Raw genomic sequence first — 10,873 nt, forward strand, 5'->3', positions numbered from 1 at the left:
ATCTGCAAACTTTTTCCCGATTGCAAAGGCTGGCTTGGAGGTTCGAACCTGGCTTACTTTTTCCCGAAGATACCCGAAGCTGGACTTAGAAAATTATTGCCTCAAAACACCAATAAAGAATGCGCTCAACCTTTTTGAGACAAGGTGTACCATTCATGAAAATTAAATTCCTCTGAATTTTGAAGATAGAATCGTATGATTTTCAGATTTCTTTCAATATAAACAGTCACTGCTTTGAAGGGACATGTACGATTCATTGCAAAGATTTTCAGACTAGAAAATAAAGAAAACGAATTAATACTTAGCTGTAGATACACGCATACACAACTTTACATTTCGTGGGGGCGGGAGTTTAGTCATCCAAGACTCCAGCTAAGGGTTCATTTCTAAAAGGGCAGTCCTGACTGCAGACCAACTCGGTATTCATTAAGGCCCTTAAGCATCATTCTCCGGGTGGGCCCTTGTATTCCCAGTCCGCCTCTGATCATACAGCCAGCACAGTAATAGTTAACGAGAAGCATTAATTCAGTACCTGAAGAATAGACTAAACCCAAGTTTTATTCTCTGATAGAAATTTACTACCACTTGTAATTTCAATTGTGATGGCGAGAGATGGAAGAGATGGCGAGATATGTTTTTTTAAATATATATATATATATATATATATATATATATATATATATATATATATATATATATATATATATATATATATTGTCATCTCGATCGTTATTCCTCTAGATAAGAAGGATTAAGTAAGAAACTACCATTTGCAGCTTCAACATTGATCGTCATATTGGAAAAGCAATTTCAAGAGGCGCTTTTGATATTGATTCAGTCCCGCAACAGTAGTTTCCTTAACTGTATTACTGTCTTGCAGAAGTGATAGAAACTTACTACCACCTCCGGTTACAATACTGATTATCATAGAACGAAAAAGGTACTAGGATGCGAGAATTGTTTTCTAAAATATAATTTCATAACTTCAAGAAAAGATTTCAAGGTCAGCCCACTGGTCTGAAGGCTAGCACGTGTTTCTTTGATACACATGGTCTTAGGTGGAAAAGAATTGAATGGTAGTTTCGATTCTACTTTAAAATGCAGATCCACGTCTTATGTAGTCTCGATGCTGAAAAAGGACGCGATAAACTTCTACAAACAACCAAATAAAAATATTTCAACTCAGCAGTAGTCTTGAACTAGGGCTAGTAAAAACTAATACAAAAACGAAAATCTACTTGATTAAATTTTGAATTCCGTTTATGAGGTCATTATTGCCTGACACTTAGTTCTTTGTCGTATTGGACATAAAACATCTTTAAAAGAAACAAATCATTCAATAGTATTTTGTTACACTGATTGAGTTACAAAAAATAAGAGAAACAAACGTGAATCATAGTGAAGAGTCTGTAGAATCAGTAGTATTATATATAGTCACTTTAATTATGTTACAGTTTTCAATAAAATCAACTTATGACACTTTTACTCTGACACTATAAAACATAAGTAAAAATAGCCACCATATTATACCAATACATATATTTCAAAGAGTACCATGAATAATATTATTTTTTTTTTTGAATATCATTCGTAATTTCGAGGCTCTGAATATGCGTCTCGCGCGTAATGGCTAATATTTCTTTAAATACACAACATAACAACACTAATGCGATTGCGGTAACAGTTACTTAATGTAGGATCTACTTAAATACTATCCCTCGATAACAGCTGCTACGTAAGTTGCAATGGATTCTGGACAAATTAGAGATGATTTTCTTGTTTACTGACTTTTAAACTTCCAATTAAGTCAGGATAATTACCAATAATTATTTTAATACTTACAGTTTGTCCATGATGAGCAAGGTATTTCGCAAATACAAAACTTGCACTATAATCTTCACTGATTGAACTGCTGGCGTGGTATTCGGGTTGACGTTGCTAGTGCAACAGCGTGGACAATAGCTATAGCATATGTCTGACCGTTAATAGCGGACTGTCGTGAACCGTTCAATTAGAGATGAATTTTGAAACTTACAGAACAGTAAGTGAAAATTGAGTTGTATCTCTAAAGCGTATGAGGAAGCGCAAAAGGCTATTCTCATAATACTTCGAAAGTATATTTTTGTATTTCGTCATAAACGTATTTTCCAGTTTCGTTGCAATGAAACAGGAAGTATCATGAGCGAAAGAAAGTATATGCTCATCAAAGAGTGCCCTTGTTATGGTTTCCAAGGGGGGGGGAGGCAAGTATAAGCGACATTTCAAATATAGTTTAAAATTTTGCTGTAACTATTCTAAAAATTCCATTGAGTTTTCGATATTCCGAAGTAGAATTTCTTCAAGGTTTCGAGCGCCCCACCTTGCCCCCTAATTGGCGCCCTTGTGCTCATCTATTTTCAGGTTACATAAATCAATAATATGTATTAAAATATAGCTGACTGTTCCTTGTGGTACGCCATACTGTATAGTTCTTTATTCACTTCGAAAGTCTCCAATTTGTACGGTACTTTTTTCTATTGCTTAAATAGCTACCAACCCAAACTAACGCTATTCCTCGCATTAAACATTTCTCAAGCTTCTATAGGAGAATTTTGTGTTATAAAATGCTTTAGGTAGGTCTAGAAATACTGTAATTATTTTTTTCGTTACTATCCATGTTACAGCTAATAATTTTCTTAATTTATATATACTATCACTTCGAAAACTACTGTATACTCATCGTTGAAAAACAATATTTTAATACTTTGTTCCATAAGAGCAGCTATTCTATTTTTTATACATTTTCCAATAGTTAGGCACAATAATTGAGTATTGAAGTTGGTCTATAATTACTTACACACGCTTTGGACCATTTTCGCATTTAGGTTTTATGACAAATTTTGAATTCACCCAGGAACGTGCCGGTTTCTATTCTTAGGCTAAATATACATTGCAACATTGTTAGGATATATTGTTTACGTCTCTTCAATCCATTTAAAGTTATTTAATGTATTACAGGTGCTGTTTTTGTTTGATTTTGCTCAATCTTAATTTTGGGACATCGTTTGATAACCATACTTACATCGTTTGTACCATACTTACTTACTTACATAACTATCTTGATAATACCGTAAAAAAAGCTCTGATAAGAGTTTAATTTGAAATCAATTTCGCCTTAATATGTGGTGTAATTTTTGTACGTTATTATATTTTTACGTTTACAAGATTTTTTTCTTCCAAAAGTAAGCGCAACAATTTAAATTCACTCAAATCACTTGTTGAACTCAATGAGATCAATTTGTATATGCACCATTACATAGATATATGTGTATATCAGCGTTTCTTTTAGTTTTGACTGTGTGCGTAGAAAGCTGCGAAACAAATGTTAATTTGTATTGCAATTTAAGAGTTTTGTATCGCATTTTCAGTAAAGAAGGAAAACATTATTATTATTATTATTATTATTATTATTATTATTATTATTATTATTATTATTATTATTATTATTATTATATTTATTTATTTATTTCATTCTCTCTCGCGTTCTTAGAGCGCAAAGGTTCAATGTCTAATTTTTTTCGAAATTGATTTTTTTTATACTTATAGATGTCGCATGAAATGCTCTTACACATGGCGATAAGAAAACATACGAAATCCTTATTGTTTGCGAGAAATAATGAATGAAACATTTACCTATGTCCTCTGAAAAAAAAATTTAAAGCACAACGGTTGTATGTCCGGACATAGAACTTTAGTTCCATGATATTTTTGCAAACATGGACAGAACCTTCGTACTCGAAGTACATCAATACGTTTTGTCTTTCCATATTATTGTAGTTAGCACACTAAATGGTACTAAATAGCTGTACAAGAAAAGATGAGTCCCAAATGTGTTTCCGCTTTCAAAAGAATGTAGTTTTGTGCATTATTACATTATTAAAGAGGGAAATATAAAACATTTTTATATAATTATATCTAAGAACATTTCAACGTAACATTATCAAAGGAAAGAAATAAAATCTCGTGCTTTTTATTACAATAATTTTGTTTAAATATCCAAAAGTAATATGCTAATTGTTTTTAGGAAAATGTTGCGCACCAAGCATCTTAGTGACCGTGAAATTGAAAACGAGCTTGCGGATACAAATAGCAGTAATTCATCTGCGTCTGACTCAGCCGGTCTCTCTGCACTTGAAGATGACTCTGACAATGATCCTACGTACGTGCCACCATGGGTTTCAAAGTGAAGCAATCCTGAAGTGTGCGATGCTGGTAGTTCATCTTTAGTGTTCCCAGCTGAATCACACAAAGAAGTTGAGGAGGAAGAGGTTGAAAATGAAGCTGAGAAGGAAGTTTCAGATACAGTAAAGGTAGAAATGAGAAAGCTTCTCCTGGTTGATGGAAGAAAAATGTTAGAAAAATGAACAGGTTGACAGGCAAGGAGTACGTAAATAGAAGTGGAAAAGTTATTCCTAAAAGGGTGCCAAAAGAAGTTGACTGTGTAAAATGTCGATTCAAATGTTCCATGAAAATAAATGAACAACGTCACATAATACGCAAGCAATTTTATTCACTCGGAGATTCCAATAGGCAAAAGGATTATTGTTGTAAGTATGTGTTTAAGGTTCCCGTCGCAAGAAAACGGCAGCGCACCCACGTGAAAGACAAAGTTCAATTATTTCAGTACTCTATGTCTGGATGGAAAGAGTTACAGAGTTTGTAAAAAGTTTTTTTTTTTGTGGCACTTTATCAATTATCCAAAAACTTATGTACAATGCGTGCAGTCTGAAAAATGCGTGTGGAATCTACAGTGGAAATAACGGTCGACGAGGAAAAGTGCAAAGTAATAAAATATCAGAGGAACAAATAATGCATGTACGTGCTCATATTAATTTTTTCATTAGAGTTCAACCACACTATTGTCGCCGAGATACTACATTCGAGTATTTGTCACCAGGTCTGAATTTGTCAAAGATGTATTCACTATATGTGAATGATTATTACAAGCAAAATGCACTTCAGCCCGTAAAAGAACACAAATACAGAGAAGTTTTTAATAATGAATTCCGGTTGAAATTCTTCGTTCCTAAGAAAGAACAATGCACAATTTGCAATAGTTACTACGAAGCAGACGAAGAGCACAATAAACGTTTGTTTCCTGAATGGAAACAACACAAATAAAGCGAGAAAGAAGCCATGGAGAGCAAAGAGCAAGATAAATCAAGACCAAAGAAGATAATTCGTTTCGAAGTGTGTCCTGTGATCTTCAAGCTGTTCTATACACATCATTTGCTGCCGATTGCACCATCTTCTATAAACGCAAGTTATCAGTATACAATTTCATCATTTATGAAAACCCAACTTCCGATGGGTTTTGTAAATTCTGGAGTAAGTGTGATGGAAAGAAAGGAGCATGTGAAATTGCAACATCGTTGGTAATGTACTTTGAACAGTTGCCTCCAACTGTTAAACAAGTTTCGTGTTTTTCAGATACATGTGCAGGATAAAACAGAAACCAGTACGTAACGGTAGCACTTCTGTTGCTAATTCAGAATCATACAAACCTGAACATTATTGACTTGAAGTTCATGCAGAAAGGTCAGCTACTTGGAAGCTGATTCCATTCATTCTACAGTGGAAAGAGCAAGGCGGCATCAAAAGGTTTACACCACTCGTGAATGGGAAGTTGTCCTTACTAGTGCTCGAAGGAAGCGTCCCTACAAAGTTACTCGTTTGGAACCCTAATCTTTTTAAGGACTACAAAAAACTTGCTAGTATGATTATGAAAAACACAACAAAAGATACAATGAAGAATAATGTAAATTGGATGCGTATTAAGTGGTTACTGTTTGATAAAAGTAAACCTTACCTAATTCAATTCAAGGAAAAAATTTCTGAGACTACCTTCCGTGAAATTAATGTTCGTGGACGTAGTAGTTCTGGGAGACCAAGTCATCTTGAAGTGCCTTTCCAATATCTGCAGCCAAGAAAGCCGACCTGATGTATATCTTAAATACTGGAGTAATTCCTCAAGAGTATTATCACTTTTACAGTTAACTTCAGATCATCGATTCAAGTTGAAGACAGTTTGCCGTACGTGACAGAAAGTAACAGTGACAAAGAATGTTAATTCCGTCAAAACAGTAACATTGTAATAATATACTACAGTGAAACCTCTCTAAAGCGGACAGCCATGAGGAATCAAAAATTGTCCGCTATAGAGAGGTGTCCGCCTTACAGAGGTTTCAATATTTTCTTACGTAAATTTATAATCAAGGTAATATGCAATTAGAAAAAATATTTTTGCATGAATCACGTATTTATGAATATTACCAAAATGTTACTGTATCTGCATTATCTTGCGTCATCCAATTCCCTATGTTCGAGGCACAACATGGGAATAAGATGTTAGAGTTCTCTGCACTTTACATTTATCGCTACTTACTACGTTTTCGGTGTGTTGCTTTAATTTGTCAGTTAATTGCAGTCCAGTAATGACTTTTTGAGACAATATGCGTACCCGTGGTCAAAAATACCAAACTTGTCTTCTGCTTGGTTAGAGTTTCCAGCAGGATAGTAGAATGATGTGTCATTCCAAACAGTGGGCAACTGTCAACAACTTTTGTTTCTAAAACAGGTTGGGTGGGAGTGGAATACAAGCAAAGGATATAAGAGTGTTGTGAAACAGAGACCCTTCCTCAGAGTTGCTGGACAGACAGTTTAGGAGGCAAAATGTTGTCACACCCTCATGTTCTTCCTTGGTGACATAGTATGAATTACTAAAAGTGTATTTTTACTGTACTTTTCAACTTGTTTTTAGAGAAAGTGTCCGTAATTGGAGGTAAATAATACCTATAAAAGACAAGAAAGACTCTTTGTGTCCGTATTAGAGCGTGTCCACTTTAGAGAGGTTTGCCAATATGTTTCTTTCCTATTACGGTGTTTGGGATTACAAAATATATCCGTTATGGGAGGTGTCCGCTTTATAGAGGTGTCCGTTAGTAGAGCTTGTAGCGTTCAGTTTTTCCCTACAATATTTTGAATATTCTGTTTATAATGTTTTTGTCTGTTTTCATTTGTTTATGTAATTCTGATTATGGTTCACTCTTTTGGTTTGGTGTGTTTTTGAGATTGTTTAACTAGTGTCCTTAGAATTGTCAAAATTAGTCTTTATAATTTGTATACTGTGCTTTTGAAAAGAATTTCCGTAAAGAAAGAGGGTAAATTGAACTGTTCACCGTCCAGAATTGTGCGCCAAGAAAAGCAGAGAAGATTGGAGAATGCTTATATCATAAATAATTGTTGGGATTAGCAATTTGATGAGTAATATAGGTATATCTTTAAAGAAATTGAATAGTAACAGTCCAGCATTCTATTGTGCATTTTATTTTTCAAAGTTATGAACGAGAACTAAGTACAAAGTGCAAAGTGAAAAATAGTAAAAACGGCATGGATATACTTTTGCAAGTAGACGGATATTGATATAATTATAGTGCTAGAATGTGGTCTTTGCACTTATAAGTAATAGTATTGTTCAAAAAAAGCGGAAAATAACTAAAGACTTATCTGCATTTTTAAAGTATTCTACACAGCTGCAAGGTATTACGAGTATTGCTTACTACGGTAAGATTGTCGGCATACAGTTTTACCTGTACAGTAAGTGTTAAATAAATTGAATATTTTATTGTCCTTCAGGAATGACCTCTATAGTATTTTCTTTTCACAATAACTGTGGTTCAGATTAAATATAAGGTGTCATGTGGCAACGAAATTATAATAGCACAAGTCTTGAAGCAACGAACCTGAATACGTGAAGTAAAATTAGTTCCTTGATAAGTTTTTCTTCTTTTTTATAAGAAGTGGCGACCCATGCTAAAACATGTTATGTTTTACATCTTGGCTAGTATATTTATAAATAATAAGAAAACAACGTAAAACAGAATATTGCCAAGTATTTCCCAAAATACAATTTCAGTTGCATTACAAGCTTTCACTGTATTTACATTCATAACCCTTTTCTAGAGCTACTAAATCTTGTTTTTAGTTTAAAAGTTCATTATGTTACAAATTGAAATAGTTTGAAAGCATTTACTTCTTATTATAAGAATTATAGCTAAATGTGATGGAAGACATTATACCTAAAAAGACATTCTAATTTGCCGCAATTATTAACTTTCAATGTAGTATTTTAAATTTTGTTATTACTAAAGGCGTACAAAATGATAATTTAACATTTATCTCAACAAATAAAAAAATGTAATTTTCATGAAGAGTTGAACTTTATTTTTTGCTTCCGTGTAAAATTTATAAAATTGGACATGGAACCTTTGCGCTCTAAGGACGCGAATGATGAAAATGTTTAGTATCACAAACCAGTATAATAATGGAAAGTAAAGTTGGAAAAAAGATAATAAATATATTTATAAAATTTTGTATGTATGACACATTGCAATAGGTAGTTGGTTTTGAATGTGTTTATGTGAAGCTTTTCTTATTAAGACTTGATTCCGTTATGACTTGAAGAAACGAGGAATTGAAATTCCATAGTCTACGAATTAAACTTCTAAGCGATAAAATCAAAAAACTTTATTTCACACAAAAGCTCACTTTTTGACTCTTATTGTAGTCAATTGTTACTCAAGTCCAGTTCGTTTTCACATATCTTAACGTATTTTAAAATGAACATTAACTTTTCTTCGTCATTTTAATGCAAAACAGGAATGTGTAGCAAAATGAGTGATATTAACGCTATAAAACAATATCGAAAGATAAGAGAGCAAAAGATGTTCTAGCTAGTAACCTAGTTTCCAAAACGTAAGCGTGATTCTTAAATTTTGAAAGCCCAATGAGCCGCCATCTCTGAAGATAGAATAAACTGTAGAAGCAGATATGGTATCTGTCAAGTTCACAGACAGCTTCCAGTAATTTTGTGTGTAGTTTGTAATATATTGTGTGCCTGAGAACCTATCAAACACAAAGAAAAACGTTGAGTTCTCGAGGAGATTTATCATTGAGCTTTAACTGTGCGCAAGATCGATAGAAGGGAAGGCAATGGTTGACTGTCTCCTACTGCAAAAGATGACACTTCGATAATAAACTATGATCATAGATGTATCTTTTTTTCAAAATGTGTTTCAGATTACTTTCATAGAATCTTACACAGAGAATGTTTTGTACTCTTCCACATTTCCACATTCCATATCTCATAGGCAAACAAATGTTATTCTACAGTTTCTTCTGTAGACTGAAACGAAACTAATGGTTAGTATGATAAGCAAGTTATAATGCGTGTCACTTTTCCGAGAAGATAGTGCACAATGAACAAAAATAAAATTCCTGCTAATCTCACCGGTTCTCTATTTGTAACAAACAACGCTTTCTTGACAAATAATTTACTTAAATTTTTTAAAATTTTTATTTCTCTTTCACGTGTGCCTGGAAATGAACATCTTTCTTACAACTACAGTATAGTATTATTCTAAGCAAAACACTAGCTTTCAACAATCGCCGTTAAAATTGGCACCAACGTCTGTTACAACTGAGCATAAGTGAATCATTCTTTTAACTAAATGAGTCTTAAGATGTTATGACTTATTAGTAAAACAATCATTATTTAACGAATGAGAGAAATGGGTGGTAAATATCAAATGGTTTGAAATGAACAGGGTTAGTCATGAACTGCGTAAAATCCTGTTAACATAAAATATAACAAAGACTATGCACTAAAATGCAAAATATATTCAAAAATAATTTTGACAAAATATTTAAAAATTTCTACAATAATTATATTCATTAAGTACATTATTAATTAACAGCAATAAAGCATTAGAATTATAAATATACTTGTTCACAACAGGGACTTTCCATGTCAAATCAACAAGTCATCTGACGTGACCATCTCAGATTTTTGTAAAAATTGGTGCAAAGCTTTATTACAGTGGGAGATGAACAAATTTCAAATATTACCTCTCTCCTCCTGAAAGTGTCCCCATACAGGGTGTTCAAGTATTTCGAAAAAGGGCATTTTTTAATTACAGTGATTATTAAAAATTGTCATAAAATGGTTAATGACAAGAATGAACACACCAAGAAACAAATGAAGTTGAATATAAATTCCTTTAATGCTGCAGGTGAATAGCTACAGGCAAATGGTTATCGAGCTCAACCCAGATATCCACATGGTCAATATCTTGCTATTTGGTTTATGTTGAATTTTGAATCGGATCTCATTTAGTTCTCAAAATGCAACTTTGTGGTGTTTTAGTACACATATCACACTACAATTTGGACAATTTTGTACAAATTCACTAGGACATTTTTGTGCGAAATTCAAAATTCAAATTTTAATTCGAATTTTTGAAGTGTTATTTTTTATTGTTCGGCTCTCTGAGAAATTACATTTGAATGATTTGCTACAAGCATTGAAGATTTTTGATGAAATTTAACACACTAGAGATTTGTTACCAAAGACATGTAATTTTATCATAGTTACTTAGAATGAATTAGAAATGATAAGAAACATATGAAGCATGTGGGGTATTTTGTGAATTTCTTACTTTTATAAAGCGGGAAATAAACATTTCTGTATTACAAATATAATCTTCCTCCCTCATAGAAGAAGTTGTCTTTCCTGCCACCTTTTTGTATATGTCGTTATTAAAGAATAGCGAAAAATTAACTTTGTCAAAGACGTTAAACGTTACAATCGCATTTAATACAGTGTACAAGAACCAGTTTCTTTTCAAAATGATCTCTTCTAAGTGTTCTGCGCCCACAAGTGTCTGTAAGGATATTGAATGAATTTCGGGTGAAAAATCATCCATAAGGACCAGCACTAAATTTCGTGGAATCGTGCGTATTTATCAATGGATAGATGCCGTCAATTCTTAGATTG

The 10,873-nt window shown here is 33.0% G+C and overlaps 1 protein-coding gene across 3 annotated transcripts in view; it reads right to left on the bottom strand.

Moving 5' to 3' along the window:
* The window catches only part of LOC145685847 (TNF receptor-associated factor 4-like), a 122,101-nt gene that overhangs the window by 73,782 nt on the left and 37,446 nt on the right, over positions 1–10,873 (bottom strand). The window lies entirely within an intron of this gene.

This window comes from Thermobia domestica, chromosome 5 (assembly GCF_964235325.1).
Source record: "Thermobia domestica chromosome 5, izTheDome1.hap1.1, whole genome shotgun sequence".
Classification (NCBI taxonomy): domain Eukaryota; kingdom Metazoa; phylum Arthropoda; class Insecta; order Zygentoma; family Lepismatidae; genus Thermobia; species Thermobia domestica.